Here is a 20461-nt window from a genome sequence, read left to right on the forward strand (position 1 = left end):
GCAAGAAAAGTTTCCATCATCTTTGCTTCATATTCATTGCCTCTTCTTGTATTCCTCAAGTTGGAATTCTGATACATGGCTGAAGCCATCATCTCAATGATTCTTTGGGCTTCTTCCAAGGATTTCATGTTCAAAGATCCTCCTGCAGCTGCATTAATCATAGTTCTAGTTACTACATTCATTCCATTATAAAAAGTTTCTAGCTGCATCCATTCTGGAATACAATGATGTAGACATCTTCTCAGCAACTCTTTATATCTTTCCCATGCTTCATAAAGTGATTCTCCTTCCTGCTGCACAAAAGATGTTATTTCTCCTCTCAGCTTAGCAGCTTTTGAGGGAGGAAAATATTTTGTTAGAAATTTATTCACAAGTTCAGTCCATGTGGTGATACTCCCCTGAGGCTGTGCTTGTAACCAACATTTGGCTTTGTCTCTTAAAGAAAATGGAAATAGCCTCAGTCTTATAGCATCTTCACTTACTCCATTCATCCTTATAGTATCACAAAACTGCAGAAAATTAGAAATATGCAGATTAGGATCATCAGAAATTCCACCAGAAAATTGGTCTTACTGCACTAGGTGAAGTAAGGCTAGTTTTATCTCAAAATGATTGGCTTGAATGGTTGGTCTAACAATTGAAGAATTATAGCCTTGCATATCTGGAATTGCATAATCTCCTAGTGTTATCATTCTATGTTGTTCTGCCATTTCAACTTTTGGAGTTAGTTGTCTAAAAGGTGAATGTTTCCTATTTACAAAAGGAGTGACTTTAAATTCTGGAGAATGTATAACCTCTAGATCACTGTCACTTTCTAAAGATCTCTCTGTTCTAGTCTCTTTTCTTAATCTCCTAAGAGTTCTATCAATGTCAGGGTCAAAGACAAGAGTAGATTTATTTTTGTTTTTGCCACGCATATACAACTAAACACAGATATAGTATAATGAAAACAGAAAACTGCACATGTAATGTAATATTTGCAAAAAATTTAAAGAAACAAATGCTCAATCTAGTTATTTTCCTGTTACTAATGATATTGAAACAACTTATTCCCCGGCAACGGTGCCAAAAACTTGTTACTTTTACAACTACTGTTGCACTGAAAGTAAACTGACTAGCAAGTGTACTAGTGTTGTTGTACTAAGTTATAAAAAATCTTAGAATCAAATTGAGTTCCAAGTATCGTCCTCAGGGAATAAAGTTCTCAATTACCACTTCACAAGATCACAATTAGTTGAGCTTTACAAATTTCAGATGGATTTGGTTTGAATGTATCAAAAAATGAAATTAGAAAGTAAAACAGAATAGTTAGTACAAAAGTATATAGTAAACAGATGTAGAAAGAGTAGTTAGGAAATTGTTTCACCAAAACTTCAACATTGAATCAATAAAGTTATGAACTTTCAAGCATTTAGATGGAATGACAATCAGTTTCACGTTATATTAATCAAAGGACAATCCCTTGCCTCAATGAATCTAGCATCTAATTAAATCACTCTAATCCCTTAGATCTAATCCAATCAAATGCTGCATTAAGTTTGAGAAACCAAAAGATTGCAAGATTAAGATATCTTATCCCTAAGAAACCAATAACCTTGGCAATTAATTCAGATCTGAGAAACAAATTCAATTCCTATTGATAAGAGTTCCTCTATGATTAGTTGATTAAATTTCCATTCAATCACTACTTTAACAGCAGAATCAATCACTCAATCCAATCCAAAACTCAAAGTTCAGATCAGAAATCAATTCAACATTTCCATTTCAGATTCACAGTTCCTAACTACAAAGAGTTTAAGCAAACATTACAAAAAGAGAAGAGAAGAGAAGAGAAGAGAAGAAGAGAATGAACAAAGAAGAAACATCTTCAAGCCAATCTCCAATCTAATCCCTCAAGAAATGAAGCTTGGTGTTCATCCTCAATCTCTCTCTCTGACTCTCTCAACAACAAAAACAAATGAAAAATGAAAAAATGAACAAAAACTCCAAAATTCCTAAGCTAACTGTCTTTTATAGAATTCCCGCTCTGCTGCGTGATCACTTTTGCCAGCAATAGTAATCACGCAAAGGCTAATTCTTCATTTCCACTTGCGCATGTTCACTTTTGCTGGTGATAGTAGTCACGCGCACTTCAAAGTGTTCACTTTTGTTGAAAATAGTAGCCACGCAGAGGCTTCCCTTACTGATATCATGCGTGTGTTCACTTCTGCTAGAAATAGTGAACACGCAGAGGCTACCTTCTTGCGCATGTTCACTTTTGTGGATAATAGTGAACATGCGCAGCAACTCTTCTTGGAAGACTCTCTGGAACGCTCACTTTTTCCAGAAAAAGTGATTATGCAGAAGCTCTTCTCATTGCAACCTCTCTGGAACAATCACTTTTACCAGCAAAAGTGATTACGCAGAAGCTCTTCTTCATTTTATGGTTCTGGAGTGATCACTTTCACCAGCGAAAGTGATCACTCAAAGGCTGTTCTTCAATTATCAACTTCTTTCCTCCAATTTTTGCTACTTTTCTTCTATTTTTCCTTTGATCATCCAATCCTCATGAACTTAGCTCAGAATTCCCTACAAAAGCATACTTGAAATGTCACTTTTTACATAGAAAATCAATGAATTTTAAAATAACTATGTTTAAAAGTGACATGCAACATTTTATTATATTTTTAAGGGTTTTCTACTATTTCTAACATGTTTTCTTTATTAATTGCACTAAAAACTATTGTAAAATACTAGTAAAATATGGATTCATCAATTGTAATCACAATTTGGTACAATTTGGTTTAATTTTCACATACCTGTTCTGCATTTATATTAGCTTTCTAACTAATTGCCTTTCTCTTATTGATCATTGATGGAATTCTGGTGTTTTGTGCAGAGAATGTTACACACACAACACTCACACACATTGGATGATGACACCTGCACAAGCTGCCATGAAAGAGGGGTTATTCCTTACCTCTTAATTCATGTGTTACCTACACAATACACTAGACATTTACTGATAATAATATAGATTATGAGCTATTTTCTGTGAATTAAATGCAAGAGGATTGAAAATTTTGTGAATTCTGTTTGCATTTCTTTTTAAGTTGTTTTTCCCATTCTCAAAATGAGATCACACTTGTATTTTTAAAAATGAGGCAGTTGCCACTAGGTGCATATATTTCTGAAAAGTGCAGTGTGTTTTCATTAATCCACATGATCACTTATAAATGCCTAGTGAGACTTAAGCTGCCTATTTCTTTTTCTTGTGTGATTAATCATATTTGGCTGCATTCTCTAGAACTTGCCCTTGTTCTTAATTGAATTTGCATGTTTACAGTTTTCACACACATGATGGAGACCATGTTTGATATACTTAGTTGGCCTAAATGCCTTCTCTTATGCTTGAATGCCCTAGTTCACCCCTTTGAGCTTAATATTCCTTTTTCTTGAATTAACTTCATTACAAGCCCTTCTGAAAAACCAATTTTACCATTCAATTAATCAGAGGCATAGTGAATTTAATCAAGAATGAGCTTTAGAACTAAGTTTGGGGTAGCATCCATTTTGTGTTGCTTGAGGACAAGAAAATTTATAAGTTTGGGGTAGGGGAATAGTAGGCTATCTAAAGTCAGAAAATAAAAATACAGTGCTGCAGAAAAATAAAGAAATTATGCAGCAAAACTGGCTGCAGAAAATTTTGAAAAGAGAAAAATATGAGTTCAAGAGAAAAGAATTACAGTAAAATGTCGCAGAAAAAGAAAAAGAAATTCCATGAAAGCAAGAAAAAAAAATCAAAATGAAAATTCTGCTGCACAAAAACAAATTGTTTGTTGTATAATTAAGGAAGTTAGTGAGAAATGAGGCAAAACCAGGCTAGTTTTAAAGTCATTCACTCAAAATGCCTCTGATCTTTTGAAATTGCAAATTGCTTCTTATTTTGTTCAGTATCTACCTTAACATAAGCCCTGTTATAAACTGCAAAAAGTACTCTTGATGTATGATTGACTGTACTAAGCAGAGGAGATGGAGAAATTGGGCAAGCATATGGTAGAGTGCAGTTGAATTGATGATTAAAGAGAGAAAACAGTACACAAACACTGTTGAGCAATGAGGGAAACACTGTCTAGTGAGAAGTGATCATGCTTTTTAATGTTTCTCACATGAACTTGGCTGATATATATGAACTTAGATAGCAATTCTTGCTTAAAATTTGATGAATGCATTGTGATTGCCATGATGAGTAATTGGATGAACATCTTAAATGAAAATTATGCAGAAAACACAGAACTGTAAATTGAAAATCTTAGAAAAATAGTTTGTGAGATGAGTCTTGAAGAATGGAGGAATTACCCTTGGTTTAGTTTGATTTGCTTAAGGACAAGCAAAAATTCAAGTTTGAGATAGTGATGAATCCATATTTTTATTGATATTTTAGCATAATTCTAACTCATTTGATAAGGAAAATATATGAAGAAAGCAGAAAAACTCAGAAAAAAAGAATGATTTGAAGTTTTCTTTCAATTTGTAGTTATTTTAGCAGTTGTGAAATTTTAGCTTAGAAATTAAGTTTTTGATCTTGTTTTTGAAGGATCAATTCGAGCAAGGTTCATGAAAATGGAGGCTTGATGAAAAGGAAGAGAAAAGTAGCAAGTCTGGACTCTAAAACACAAGAACAAGGAAATGTAGACTAGCCGTGATCACTATTGTCAGTGAAAGTGATCACTCCAGAGCTCAAAGAAGAAGTGAAGCCTGGGCGTTACCACTTTTATCATTAAAAGTGAGCGTTCTAGAGAGGCAAAATATCAGGAAAGCTCCGCGTAACCACTATTATCATCGAAAGTGAGCGTTCCAGATAGCCTTCAACTTGGCGAGTTGCGCGTAATCACTTTTATTCATAAGAGTGATCACGCGTAACCACTTGAGCTCTGCGTTGTCACTTTTATCAGCAAGAGTGATAGTTCCAGAGAGCCCTCAATATCAGGAAAGTTGCGCGTGGTCACTTTTTCTCATAAAAGTGCTAACACACAACCATAAACCTTCTGTGTAGCTACTATTTCTCATAAAATTGATAACGCGCAAATCTGGAAATTTCTATAAAAACCAGAAGCATTCAGATTTTTGGGGATTCAGTTTTATTTTTCCGTTTTTCTGTTAGATCTCGTTGAGAGAGATTGAGAGAGAAGATTGGGGTCAAGTCTTGAAGCTTCCACAAAGAGGAATCGGATTGGAGCTTCCAGCAATGGCTTCTTAGAGTTTTTCTTCTTCTAATTCTTCTTTCTCTTTCTCTTCTCCCATGTCTGAGTAGTTTTCTTGTAGTTAGGGGTTTATGGAACTCGAATTGATGTATTGATTTGACTCTTGCTTCTGAATTTTGAGTTCTTGGATTAATTGAATTGTGAATTCTGTTTTTCTTGCAATCTATGAATGGAAATTCGTTTGATTCATCTTAGAGGAACAATTACCAATGGAAGTTGGATTTGCTTCTCCGATCTGAGTTAGCAATCAGAATTTGGGGATTTCTTAGGGATAAGGAGACCTAATTCTGCAATCTTAAGGTTCTAAGTCTTAATGCAACTTGAAATTGAACTTCACCTAAGGGATTAGGGTGGTTTAGTTGCTTGTTAGGGTCAATGAGTTAAGGAATTAACCTTTGGCTATTGCTATACGAAACTGATTGTCAATTAACCAAGTTCTTGAATGTTCAGAGGCATAATTGAATTAATACTGACATTCTTGTTAAGTATTTTCCTAATTATTCTTCATTCTTATCTCAATTCATCACATTGTTATACTCTGTTTTTCTGCAAGTTAATTCTCTATATTGTGCTGGTTTACTACTATTATATGTTACAATTCTCTTTCCAAAATTTGTATGGCTCAAATGGTTATAATTCTATGAAGTGGTACTTGAAACCTAAGTTCCCTGTGGAGACGATATTTGGATCTTAATTTTACTCTTTACTTGCTGCAATCCTAGTGCACTTGCTAGTGTTAGATTGCGAACAACAGAAGTGCGTTCCTTCCTTGGACATGCAGGTTTTTATAGGATGAAGAGGCAGCTTACCACCACAGCTATTGTTTAGCCACCTGATTGGGAGCTTCCTTTTGAGCTCATGTGCGAAGCATCCAACTTTGCACTTGGAGCTGTCTTAGCTCAGCAGGTTGGGAGGCTTTCTCATGTTATAGCTTATGCTTCTCGCACATTGGATGCAGCTCAAGTTAATTACACCACTACTAAAAAAGAGCTTCTAGCTATTGTATTTGCTTTAGATAAATTTCGTTCATATTTGCTAGGCTCTAGGATTATTGTATTTTCTGACCATGTAGCTTTGAAATTCCTGTTGAAGAAGCTCGATGCTAAACCCAGATTGATCAGATGGATGCTTCTCCTTTAGGAGTTTGATATTGAGATCAAAGATAGGAGTGGTGCAGAGAATTTGGTAGCAGATCACTTGAGTAGGATTGAGGGGGGGAATGTTGATCCCTTTCCGATTAGAGATGATTTTCCTGAGGAGCAGTTGATGCAGTTACATGATATTACTCCTTGGTTTGTTGATATTGTGAATTACCTGGTTGCAGGTGTCTTTCCTACAAATGCATCTAGAGCACAAATAGCCAAACTGAAAAGTGAGGCTAAATATTATGCTTGGGATGACCCTTATTTGTGGCGATTTTACAGTGACCAGGTGATCCGCAGATGCATTCCAGATTAGAAGCTCCATTCTGTGCTTCAATTTTGTCATAGTTCACCTATTGGAGGACATTATGGATCATATAGGATAGCTAGGAAGGTGTTGGAGAGTGGGTTTCACTGGCCTACCATTTTCAGAGATGCAAATCAGATCTCCAACACCTGTGAGCAATATGAGAGAGCAGGGATGGCCATTACACACAGACATGAGATGCCCCAGCAGCCGATCATTTTTTGTGAGGTTTTTGATGTTTGGGGTATTGATTTTATGGGTCCATTTCCTACATCTTTTGGTTACACATTTATTTTACTAGCTATTGATTATGTTTCCAAAAGGGAGGAGGCTAAGGCCACCAAAACTAATGATTCTAAAGTTGTTGTGGATTTTGTTAGATCTAACATTTTTTGCAGGTTTGGTGTGCCTAAAGCCATTATAAGTGACAGGGGAAGTCATTTCTGCAATAGAAGCATGCAGGCTTTGCTTCATAAGGATGGGGTTGTGAATAGAGTGTCTATAGCTTATCATCCCAAACTAATGGGCAGGCCGAGGTTTTTAACAGGGAAATCAAGCAGATTTTGCAGAAGATAGTGCACCCTAATAGAAAAGATTGGAGCAAATTTTGGATGATGCTCTTTGGGCCTATAGGACGATTAGGATGTCTCCTTACAAGATTGTGTTTGGTAAAGCATGTCATCTTCCTGTTAAGATTGAGCATAGAGCATATTGGGCGGTGAGACATTGTAACTTGGAGTTTGAACAAGCGGGTATGGAAAGGAAGCTTCAATTACAACAACTTGAGGAGCTTCGCTTGGAAGCTTTATGAGAACTCAAAAATATACAAGGAAAAAGTCAAATGCTTTCATGATAGACATATTTTGAGAAAAGAGTTCAAAGTGGGCCAACAAGTGCTTTTGTTCAATTTCCGCCTAAAACTTATAGTCGGTAAACTTAGATCTAAATGGGATGGTCCTTTTGTTGTTACTGTGTTTTCCCATGGTGCAGTTGAAATTAAGAATGAAGTCACTGGTAGCATTTTCAAGGTCACTGGACATCAACTCAAGGAATTTCATCAAAGTCCAAAGTTGGAGGAGGAAAATGTAGAAAGCATGTCCTTGGAAGCACCAACTCTTGGACCTTGAAGAAGTTCTTTCCCATGCTGTACTCTTTGAAATTGTCTTTGTTATGTGGCGGCATTGAGGACAATGTATCTTTTAAGTGTGGGGGGGAGTTACATGCATAATTGTGTTGCTTTTTTCTGTTTTCATTTTTCTGCTGCATAATTGTGTTGCTGTTTTCTGCTATTTTTTGTTTTTCATTTTTTTCATTTTTCTGCTGTTTTTAGTTACACAAATTTTCATTCATTCTTTTTAATTTCTAGATGTAGGAATTGTGAAAGTTGTCACATCATTTCTTGTTGATAGGTTGCAATACTTGATATGAGTCATTTTTACATTTTTAGTTGAGCAAGTTGTTTAAAAAAGAAAAATTGAGTTTGATTCATTAATGATAGAGTATGAACCTTGTGAAGATTTTGAGCATATTTTGGTTGGAACATCTCATACAATACCATCTTCTTTCTTGTGTGATTTCACTCATGTTGCTAGATTACCTTTGGTTTTGCCTTGTATCTTTTTGAAGCTTCTTGTTACATGCATTATTGATATGATTTAGGCCTTTCTTGAAATTGTAGCTACTTTGCCAAATTGACTTACCTTGCATTGATTCCTCTTGTTTACCCCTTTGGGCCTTTATAACCCTTCCTTGAGTTTAGCTCATTATAGGCCATATAGTGAAAAAACCATGATGTTCCATAACCTTAGGGATTATAGGAGCTTTGGAATTGTTTTGGGAATGGGTCTTTAATAAGTGTGGGGGTACCTCTAGGAAATGCTTCTATATTGTGGATATTGAGTTGTTTGGTATTATTAAAAAAAAAAACAAAAACAAAACAAAGCAGAATGCATTTTATGTCCTTGTGAGATGACCTAGGTTTGCTCCATGTATTACAAAATTGTTGAGAAAATCTAGCTTGTTTGATACCATTGCGACGTGGTTATCAAGATGCTAACTTTGTATTTGATGATTCTTGTTTGCATCCATTTTCTGTTTTAAAAGAGAAACTTATTTCTGCATATATTCTTGCAAAACCTGATTGAAATTTACCTTTTAAATTAATGTGTGATGCAAGTGATAGTGCAGTAGGTGCTGTTCTAGGACAAAAAAATGATGGGAAATTGCATGTCATTTATTATTCCAGCAAAGTCTTAAATTCTGCACAAGTAAATTACACAACTACTGAAAAGGAACTCCTTGCTATTGTGTTTGGTTTTGATAAATTTAGATCATATTTGATGGGATCCAAAGTCATAGTCTATACTGACCATTCTGCACTTAAATATTTATTGTCCAAACAGTATACCAAATCAAGACTATTGAGATGGATTTTGCTGCTGTAGGAGTTTGAATTGGAAATTAGAGATAAAAAGGGAAAGGAAAATGGGGTAGCTGATCATCTGTCCAAGCTTCCATTGGATAATTTAACCTCTAATTCCTTAGACATTAATGAAGAATTTCCATATGAAAGACTACTTGTTGTGGAAGATCTACCTTGGTTTGCTGATATTGCAAACTTTAAGGCTACTCAACTCATTCCAAAGAAATTGACTTGGCAACAAAGAAAGAAATTTTTACATGACAGCAAATTTTATGTGTGGGAATACCTTTATCTGTTCAAAATTGGGTGGATGGTCTACTTAGAAGATGTATCCCACAAAATGAACAAGCTAAGATATTATGGCATTGTCATAATTCAGACTATGGAGGCCACCATAGGAGTTCAAGAACTGCTGCAAAAGTTTTGCAAGTAGGATATTTTTGGCCTACATTCTTTAAAGATGCCAAGAATTATGTTGAGAGTTGTGACAAGTGCCAAAGGACAGACAACATCTCTAGGAAACATGAGCTGCCTTTGACAAATATTTTGGAAGTAGAATTATTTGATGTATGGGGGATTGATTTCATAGGACCTTTTCCCACATCTTTCTCTCATGAATATATTATTGTGGCAGTTGATTATGTTTCAAAGTTGGTGGAAGCCATTCCAACAAGGACAAATGAAGCCAAGGTGGTAATTGCTTTTATAAAAAGAAATATCTTTGCTAGATTTGGAGTGCCTAGATTTTTAATAAGTGATGGAGGTGCTCATTTCTGCAACAAGCATCTTGAATAAGTTTTAACAAAGTATAATGTAAAACACAAGGTTGCTACTCCATATCATCCACAAACAAGTGGACAGGTTGAAGTGTCAAATAGAGAATTTAAACAAATTCTGGAAAAAGTGGTGAATAATTCAAGAAAAGATTGGTCAAAGAAGTTAGATGACTCTTTGTGGGCATATAAAATTGCCTTTAAGACCCCAATTGGTATGTCACCTTACCAATTAGTCTTTGGAAAGGTTGTTTGGAGGGAAAGTGTACCCATCGAGAAGTAATAAAGGGTTCTTAAATTAAGTTCCCGAAATATCGTCCCACAAGGATTGATTTTCAATTACTAAAAATTTCCTAATTCAATTTTTAAGCTTCAAAGATACGAAATTAATTAAAAACAAGAATTTATAAAATCAATTATAAAACTAAGAGCAAGAAATACAATGCACGTCCTGGTTAAACTTATCAGAGAGGAACCTAGGGCATATGGGTTTTCTTGTTCAATCCTTTATGTTATTTCTCTATTTAACTCTAAATTCGATTTCCTTGTGATTACCAATCATTCATACGCATACTATTAATACCCAATGGTCATGCAATATTAATATTCTTTTCTCTAAATTAACATTCCCAATGGTTATGCAAGACATTAATTTAAGAAAGCTTTAGGAGCTTATGAACTTGTTAATTTAATAATGATTAGAAGAGAAAGATTGGTTTGGTCCACCTAATCCTTTGTCTCGTTTTACCCTATAGATCTATTAATTAACCGAGGTACGGTCGCCTGACGATATAATTAATTAGGATTAAGAAAGAAGCGTAATAGGATAAAATCTAACCACAAAACGGAAATCAAATTTAGATTCAAACATCAAAATTCCATAAATTCATGAACAATAGTTCCCATTGCCCTAGCTATAGACTTAGTTACTCATGCTAAAGAAAAGAACTAAAACAATCATAAACAAAGCCATAATCAAAAGAAATAGAAAACTAGAGTGTAAGATGTGTTCCTGGTCTTCAAGTACGATCGCTTGAAGCTCCAAGTGTCGCCAAGCATGTGCCAAGGATCCCATGCAAGAGAGACGAGATCAGATGTGTATCCGAAAGCTAAAGTCAAGATGTAAAAATGGTTCCCTTACGATACTTGAGATCTTCCATTTTATAAGATTTGAAAACCCTAAAAACTCTTCATAATTGGGCTTCCCGCAGATGAGCACGGCCGTGTAAGGCCTTAAGCACGACCGTGCATGGCTCGAAGCACCCCCGTGCTTATTGAATGGGTCTGGGCATGCTGACTGTTGTGAAGCTCTAATCTTCCATCAATTTGGGCCCAGAATGCACCCAAAATCCACTTGTGGCCTCTTATACCAAACTGCACATATAAATTAGTGTAAAACTCAAATAAAATAAAGGTCAAATATGAATATATAGGCTGTAAAAGAGGGCCTAATTACAGACTTATCAACTCCCCCATACTTATTTGTTTGCTTATCCTCAAGCAAAGTGCTGGTTAAGAGTAACATAATAACTTAAAACATAATAGCACACAAGGAACCCGAGATGGAGAGATAAAGAGAGCAACAAGAGTAATATTACTGAGCATAAGCAATCAAAAGGATTCTCAATTAGAATCTTATATTTCCATACTTTTCACCCAATTAGAATCTTGTTTAACGTCACGAGCCTGACGTTCCTGTTAAATCATGGTGGGAAGAAGGTATGAGTCTCAGAGGTGACTCCTTTAATATGCAATTGTCTCCCCAGCAGCTTTGCCTCGCCAACACCTATTACATCAGAAAAATTATTCATAAGATGGGGATTAGAATAAAGAGAAGAAAATTTAAGCTTCGAATTAGGAGGCTTATGATGAATCCATATTTTTACTAATATTTTAGTGTAATTCTAACCCATTTGATAAGGAAAATATGTTAGAAAAGCAGAAAAACTTAGAAAAATAGAATGGTTGAAGGTTTTCTTTGAATACTTAGTTATTTTAGCATTTGTGAGATTTTTGCTTAGAAATTAAGAATTTAATCTTATTTTTGTAGGAATAATCTGAGCAAAAGTCATAGAAATGGAAGATAAATGGAAAAGAAGAGAAAGAATAGCAATTCTGGACTCCAAAACACAAGAATAATGGAATACAAGCTGGGCGTGATCACTATTGTCAGTGAAAGTGATCACTCTAGACATAAAAAAGGAATACACATTGGGCGTTAACACTTTTCCCAGTGAAAGTGATCATTCCAGAGCTGAAAAGAAGAAAAGAGTCTGGGCGTGGTCACTCTTACCAGCGAAAGTGAGTGTTCTAGAGAGTTACTTAGAAGACCAAGCTCTGCGTTATCACTCTTGCTGACGAAAGTGAGTGTTCCAGAGAAGGCAAAATTTTAGCAAGCTATGCATTACCACTCTTATCAACGAAAGTGGATGTTCCAGAGAGGAGGGAATCAAGGCAAGCTGCGCGTGGTCACTCTTGCTCTCGAAAGTGATCACGCGCAACCACTCGACCTCTTGCATTGCAACTCTTGCCAGCAAAAGTGATAGTTCCAGTTTCCAGAAATCACATGAGTTTCTGCGTAGCCACTCTTATCAGCAAGAGTGATAACGCACAAAATCAGGATCTCTATAAATACATGTTTTAAGCTCAGAACTTGGGGTCTTTTGCACATTTTCTATTTTTTCTTTTAGATTCTCGTTGAGAGAGAGTGAGAGAGAGGATTGAGGAGTTCTTGGAGACTCTGCAGTTCTTCTTTTCTTCTCCTTCTTTCTCTTTCTCTATTGCAATGTCTACTTAATTCTTTGTAGTTAGGAGTTTATGGAACTTGAATTGATGTATTGATTTGACTTTTGCTTTTGAATTTTGAATTTTGAGTTCTTGGATTAATTGAATTGTTAATTCTGCTATTATTGCAATCTGTGAATGAAATTCGTATGGTTAATCAAAGAGGAACATTTACCAATGGAAGTTGGATTTGCTTCTCTGATCTGAGTTAGCAATCAGAATTGGAGATTTCATAGGGATAAAGAGACCTAATTCTGCAATCCTAAGGTTCTAAGTCTTAATGCAACTTGAAATTAAACTTCACCTAAGGGATTAGGGTGGTTTAGTTGCTTGTTAGGGTCATTGAGTTAAGGGATTAACCTTTGGCTATTAATATGTGAAACTGATTGTCAATTAACCAAGTTCTTGAATGTTCAGAGGCATAATTAAATCAATATTGACATTCTTGTGAAGTAAATTCCTAACTATTCTTCATTCCTATCTCATTTCATCACAACCATACTCTACTTTTACTGCAAGTTTTTTACCTTTTAACTGTGCTTATTCTTGACTTCTTAATGTTACAAATCTTCCAAATTCGTATGGCTCAAATGGTGATTGTTCTGTGAAGTGATAATTGATTTCCTAATTCCCTGTGGAGATGATATTCTGATCTTCAAAATTACTCATTCGTGCTGTAATTCCTAGTGCACTTGCTAGTGTTTAGAATTGTGAACAACAAGTTTTTGGCGCCTGATGAATCCACATTTTATTAGTTTTTTTACTTGTCATTTTAATGTTTCTTAATAAAAAAAGTAAACTTAGGAATTGTAAATAACATAAAAACATCATTCTGGTCAATTTATCATAGGTTTCTTAATTTTTGGTTAAATTACATTGATTTACATAGATATAGTTTGCAATTTTGATCATTTGAATAATTGTGCAGGAGTTTCTAGACTTATTCCATGAATTTTTAGCATTTGAGAAAGTTTTAGATGAAAATGATCACTTTGGAGTCCATTGTGAACACTACAGCAAGCTAGATTCAAAAGGGCAGACCAAAGTGATCACTATGAACCCATAGTGACAACTCTAGAGAGGCCAAAAAGTACAAGACTTGTGCGTCGCTACTATGGAACCATAGTAGACAATTTGGAGCAGCCAAAGTTATCACTTCGATGCCAAAGTGACAAATCCAGAGAGGCCAAAAACACAGGACCTTCGCATAAACACTATAGAGCGAGAGTAACCACTCTGGAGCGTTGCGCGTTATCACTATGAAGCCAAAGTGACAACTCCAAACAAAACCAAATCACTGGTCTTGCGCGTAAACACTATGGAGCACTGCACGTCATCACTATGAAACCACAGTAGTTACTTTGGGCAAAAATTTCTGCACTATAAATAGGATTTGAGAAATTAAGGTACGTGGCTTTTTACATAATTTTATATTCTTTTGCCACTTTGGGAGCATTTTACAAAGCTTAGGATCCTCAGGTGATAGCCAAGGCCAATCTTAGGGTTCGATTTACAATTTCTCTTCATTTTCTTTTAATTCTTGCATTGATGATGTTGAATTTCCCTTGTTTTCCTCTTGAATTTGTAAGACCCATTCTTATAGAGGGCTAAACTTTCTTGTAATCCTTAGTGAGTTCATGGATTCTTGAATTCCTGGGTATGAATGTCAATATAATTCCCTTTCCTTCATGAATTTACATTTCTCAACTCTTTGAATTGAATTAATGGTTGAATTGGGGGACATTGCTTAAATAACCCTAATTCGTTTTAATGAATTTTTTAGCTTAGTTTGCTTAATCCTAAATTAGTTTCTAAGATTGCGTAATCTTAGGGAAAAGAGTTGGAGCCCATGAAGATTGCTTAATTTGTATGGGACGTTAAGGTTAATTCTTGCTTTTTGAGTTACCCTAATTCAAAGGAATAGGAAAAGTATTGAATCTTGAGAGGGATAGGGATAGAATTACATGAACAAACTAAGGATTGCTCATTTCATTGATTGGATTCATTAATTTCATCACTTGCCTTTACATTAAAATTGGAATTACACAAAACTCCCTTGTTTTAATTGCTTTTATAGTAAATGTTTACAACATGTTCAATGTATGTTACAAACCAAAGTCGTTGACGACATCAATGCATATTTTGATGAAGGTTGACGACAAATCTTTTTGCAAAACAAAATGAAAACTTATCGTCCATCGGCGCTGTTGCTGAGGAATTTTGTATTTCAATATCATTGGTAACAGAAAATTTGCTAGATTGAGTTCTTGATTTCTGAATTTTTCTTTTAAATTTCGTATTACATAGAAATACTCTATTTTGCCTTTAATTAGATAAGTATAGAATAATAGTAGATAATTTCTGCATGATTCTGCAATTATGCGTAATTCTGTAGCTGTTAGACTTGAGTTTTATATGTTTTTACTGATATTTTTCTGCAATTATGCGTAATTTCTATTGTGAATTTCTAAATACTAATTTGTAGTGTAATTTTGTTTCATTTTGATTTGTTGATGCGTGGTAAAAACAAAAATAAATCAATTCTGGTCTTTGATCTTGACATAGACATAACCTTAAGAAGATTGAGAAAAGAAGCTAGAACAGAAAAATTCATAGGAAGTGATAGTGACTTAGAAGTTGTCTATTCTCCAGAAATTCAGAACAATCCTAGAGTAACAAGAACACCTACACCATTGAGACAACCAAATCCAAAAATAGAGATGGCAGAGAAAAATAGAATTAGAACATTAGGAGACTATGCAATTCCTAACATGCAAGGTTTTAATTCTTCTATAATTAGGCCAACTATCCAAGCCAACCATTTTGAGATTAAACCTGCCTTATTACACTTAGTCCAATAAGATCAGTTTTCTGGTGGAAATTTTGATGACCCTAACTTACATATTTCAAACTTTTTGTAGCTATGTGATACCATAAGAATGAATAGGGTTAGTGAAGAAGCCATCAGACTGAGATTATTTCCTTTTTCTTTGAGAGATAGAGCTAAATGTTGGTTGCAAGCTCAACCACAAGGAAGCATAATAACTTGGACAGAACTTATGAATAAGTTTCTAACTAAATATTTCCCTCCATCCAAAGCTGCTAAGCTGAGAGGAGAAATTACATCCTTTGTGCAGCAGGAAGGAGAATCTTTGTATGAAGCTTGGGAAAAATATAAGGAGCTGCTGAGGAGGTGCCCACACCATTGCATTCCAGATTGGATGCAATTGGAAACTTTTTACAATGGAATGAACACATCAACAAGAACAATGGTTGATGCTGTTGCTGGAGGTTCCTTAAATACAAAATCTTTAGAAGAAGCTCAGAGGATTATTGAGATGATGGCATCTTCAAGTACCAAAATTCAAACTCAAGAAATTAAGGAAGAAACTCTGGTTATGAAGCTAAGATTTTGGAAACCTTTCTTGCACAGAACCAGCTACAAAATCAGATGTTTTCAGAACAAATAGCTGCTCTAACTCAACAAATCAGCAATCTTCAAGCAGGGAGTATGCCTACCAGTCTGTGGAGGAAACCATGCAAATGGTGCATGTGAGGCATCTACAAGTGAACCACAGGAACAAGTGAATTATATGAACAATTTTCAGAGACAAAAGTCCTCATATCTTCCTGGATTTCAATTTTTGAATAATAGAAGTCAGCAGTATTCTAATTAGAATAATCAATATTCTGCTGCTAAGAATTCTAACTCCAATTTACCTTATTTTAATGCAGGTATAGCAGTATAACAGTCTTATTTTTAGAGGAATCCATTCACTCAATCTCAAGGAAATCAAAAATTTTCCAAGCCTATGAATGAAAGGTTGACTAAGATGGAGGAAACCATGCTGCAATTCATGAAGGTGACCCAAACAAGCTTCAAGAATCAAGAGGCCTCTATGAAGAAACTGGAAACCCAAATTCGATAGTTAGCTGAGCAGTTGTCCAACAAAGATGAGGGCAGATTTCCAAGCAATACAGTGATCAATCCTAAGGAGCAATGTCAAGCCATAACTACAAGGAGTGGAGCTGTTGTTGCAAGTCCAAAAGCTGCAGAAAATAAAGTCAATGATGCAGCAGAAGAAAGGAGAATCGAACAAGATCTGCAACAAGGAAATTTTAAGAAATTGAAGAAAGATCATTCAGAAGAAAAAGTAGAAGTTCCTATGAATTCTGAGAGGAAAACCAAGAAGCAACTCTTTGAAGATGCTTGCAAGCCAATAGATCCAGAAAAATACAAGAGGCTGCCTTATCCTCAGAGGGTCCAAAATCCTAAACAGGAGGAACAATTTGAAAGGTTTATGAATGTCTTTAAGAAATTACAGATTAACATTCCCTTTGCAAAAGCTTTGGAGCAGATGCCTTCATATGCAAAATTTATGAAAAAACTACTTTCCAAAAAAAGGAAGTTAGAGCATGACAAAACAGTACCCTTGACAGAGGAGTGCAGTGCCATTCTCAAGAGAAAGCTTCCTAAAAAACTCAAAGATCCAGGATCATTTAGCATCCCATGTGAAATAGGGCAGTGCACTGTGGGAAGAGCATTGTGTGACTTGGGAGCAAGCATAAACTTGATGCCTTCAGCTATCATGAAGAAACTAGGCATAAAAGAAGTGAAACCCACCAACATCACACTGCAGCTAGCTGATAGATCATACACTTATCCATATGGAGTTGTTAAAGATTTATTGGTTAAAGTTGATAAGTTCATTTTTCCTGCAGATTTGTAATTCTGGACATGGAGGTGGATGCTAATATTCCTTTGATCTTAGGAAGGTCATTCCTTGCAACAGGGAGAACTTTAATAGATGTACAGAAGGGAGAACTTATGCTTCGAGTTCAAGATGAGAAGGTAGTGTTTAATGTATTTGAAGCATTAAAATATCCAGTTGAAGATAATTCATGTATGAGAGTAGATATTTTAGATTCTATTATTACACACTATCCTATTAATGAATCTGATGAAAATTCTGTGTTGAGAGAAACCATAGCTACAGGAAATATAAATCTTGAGATTTGTAAAACAGAACAAATGATAGAAATTGAGCAGCAACTAGAAGCCCTGCCAATTCAAAATGCGGCAAAAATTTCAGTTAAAGAGTAGCTGAAAAATGAAGTCAAAGAAGAGAAAGAGCAGAAACTAGAGCTTAAGCAGCTGCCATGCCACTTAAGGTATGCTTTCTTGGATAAGAACCATGAGTATCCAGTCATCATCAACAATGAGCTCAAAGAAGAACAAGAGGAAAAGCTACTGAGAATCTTGAGAGACCACAAATCTGCAATTGGCTGGAGTATTGCAGATTTGAAAGGTTTAAATCCTTCTTTTTGTAAGCGAAGAATTTTATTTGAAGAAAAGTTTAAACCAGTTGTACAGCCACAAAGAAGATTGAACCCAACCATGAAGGAAGTAGTCAAGAAAGAGGTTATGAAGTTGTTAGATGCAGGGATCATTTATCCAATTTCTGACAGCCAATAGATGAGTCCAGTCCAAGTTGTCCCTAAAAAGGGAGGAATGACAGTTGTACCTAATGAGAAGAATGAACTCATCCCTACTAGGACTGTTACTGGTTGGCGTATGTGTATTGACTATAGGAAGTTAAATGATGCAACTAGAAATGACCATTTTCCACTACCATTTGCAAAACAAATGCTGGAGAGACTTGCTGGACATTCATTCTACTGTTTCCTTGATGGTTATTCAGGATACAACCAAATAGTAGTGGACCCTATGGACCAAGAGAAGACTGGATTTACATGTCTATTTGGAGTCTTTGCATATAGAAAAATTCCTTTTGGATTATGCAAAGCTCCTGCCACTTTTCAAAGGTGCATGCTTTCCATTTTTCTGATCTGGTAGAGAAAACTATAGAGGTGTTCATGGATGATTTCTCTGTGTAACGCCCCAAAAATGTAATATTATTTGAGTATATATATTTACTATTTTATGGTATGATGATTGACTTGATGGTGATATAGATGTATGGATATGCCTTAGTTTGATGGGAATGTGTGTGTGAATACAGATATATGTAAATGTATGTATACGTGTGTGTGATTGGAATTTGGATTGAAAGAAATAGGTAAAGTCCTAGTGCTGAGCATTCTCGCTGTAGCGAGAGGTCCCTGGGAGGGAGGCATGCGACTGTCGCCTTCTTGCTGTAGCGACTGAGCGACAGTTTAGGGTGCATTTCTGGGTGCAATCTCGCTGTAGCGAGATTCTGCAGAAACCAGAGTGCAAATTTGTCTGAGTTTTTTGCTGTAGCGACAGAGGGCATCACTGCAGCGAGAAGAGTTGCTGTAGCGAGAGTATTGCGACCAGAGGGGTATTTGAAGGGTTAGGGTTTGAGGAGAGGAGAGGGTTATTTTCACGATTTCCTTCTCTCTCCTTCACGATTCTCTCTACCCAAACCCATTCCTACCGATTAAAAGCCCTCCAAGGATGTTTGAGAGCTTAATTGAAGGTTGGAAATACGTTTGGAGTCTTTAGAGGTAAGTTCTATGATTAGGGTTTCGGTTTTCGTCCCTCTCCTTCATTTTCTGAAGTTTCCCCTAAGTTTTCTCAGGATTTCTGTGTGCTTTAGGGACGAAATCCATGTGGGAGGCGATTTCGTCAACTTTTTGTGGCGGGCCTTCATTTTGAGGTAAGGGGAGGACTTTACTCTAGTTATCTTTCAATGAGATAGAAATGGGAGGCGAAAATATGTGTATTGATGAATTATACGAATTGGGTTGAGTCCGGAGGTGTCCGACCTTCGGCACATTGTGTGAATTGTGTGATAAGTTGAATGCGGTAGGCATTGTATGAGAAACCCATGTTGCATTTGATAGAAATGAGAATATGATTGTACATTTGTGTTGACATGATATGGATGAATGATTGAATAACTTGAATGGTTGAAAATGAGTGTGATGGTATGTTAGGTTGTGATAGCGATGTGTTTGGATGTGGAAACTATGAATGGTTCAGAGATACACTGGGGGTGTGGAAGATGAGGGCGGTAATAATACCTTGGGGAAGAGAGGGTGGTGGTGACACCAACAGTGAGCATGGGTGCACCACAGGCCACACACTCTCCTCCTAACTTGACCTCTGACTAACACCTTTGCCTGGGGGGCTCAATACTGCACACGTGTATTTGTGGAGCGGGAGCTATTCGGGCGACCATTCATGGTATAATTGAGTAAGTCCCTGAGGTCGAGAGCATCAGGAATCTGTGATCACAATTCCACAGTGAGCATGGCTATGTGCAGTGAGTGCACGTATGTTTGTATGTGTGTGGATTGGTTGTTGATGCAGTGAGTGCATCCATTGTTATTAGAAATGGAATGAATTATATTTGTGATCATGTTATTGGGACGAGATTGGAAACATGTGGAATAGGTCAGGTGAGTCTTTGTGCTTGTTGGTGTGTTTATGCTATAGTAGAGGACTCACCCTTACGCTTGTTTTTCAGGTAACCAAGACGATCAGCTCCGGGACCCTTGAAGGATGGATGAAACTGCTGTAGGGCTTAGGAACTTATTTTGGAAAACCTGATGTATTAATTAAGTCCTATAGCAATCACTGATGTAAATTGTAATTTACCCTATTTCGAACATTGTATGGAACTTGGGTTTGAAAACTTTCTAAATGGATAACTTCCTTATTTTGAATTTTTGTGAAAAATCTATTTATTTAGAAATTAAAATTTAAGGTCTTACACTCTGTATTTGGTGATTCATTTGATGATTGTTTAGCGAATCTATCCACTGTTTTGCAGAGATGTCAAGATACTAACCTTGTGTTGAAT

The 20461-nt window shown here is 35.9% G+C and overlaps 2 non-coding genes across 2 annotated transcripts; one reads left to right on the forward strand and one right to left on the reverse strand.

Annotated features, from left to right (window-relative positions):
- Positions 1-219: 219 nt before the first annotated feature.
- Positions 220-326, forward strand: LOC113851789. Its single transcript, XR_003502353.1, has one exon. It is a non-coding gene; the product is annotated as a small nucleolar RNA R71 (small nucleolar RNA).
- A 15449-nt stretch (positions 327-15775) lies between these two features.
- Positions 15776-15882, reverse strand: LOC113851769. The gene has a single exon (XR_003502334.1). It is a non-coding gene; the product is annotated as a small nucleolar RNA R71 (small nucleolar RNA).
- Positions 15883-20461: the final 4579 nt, after the last annotated feature.

Source organism: Abrus precatorius, unplaced genomic scaffold (assembly GCF_003935025.1).
Source record: "Abrus precatorius isolate BTA unplaced genomic scaffold, Abrus_2018 Scaffold9, whole genome shotgun sequence".
Classification (NCBI taxonomy): Eukaryota; Viridiplantae; Streptophyta; class Magnoliopsida; order Fabales; family Fabaceae; genus Abrus; species Abrus precatorius.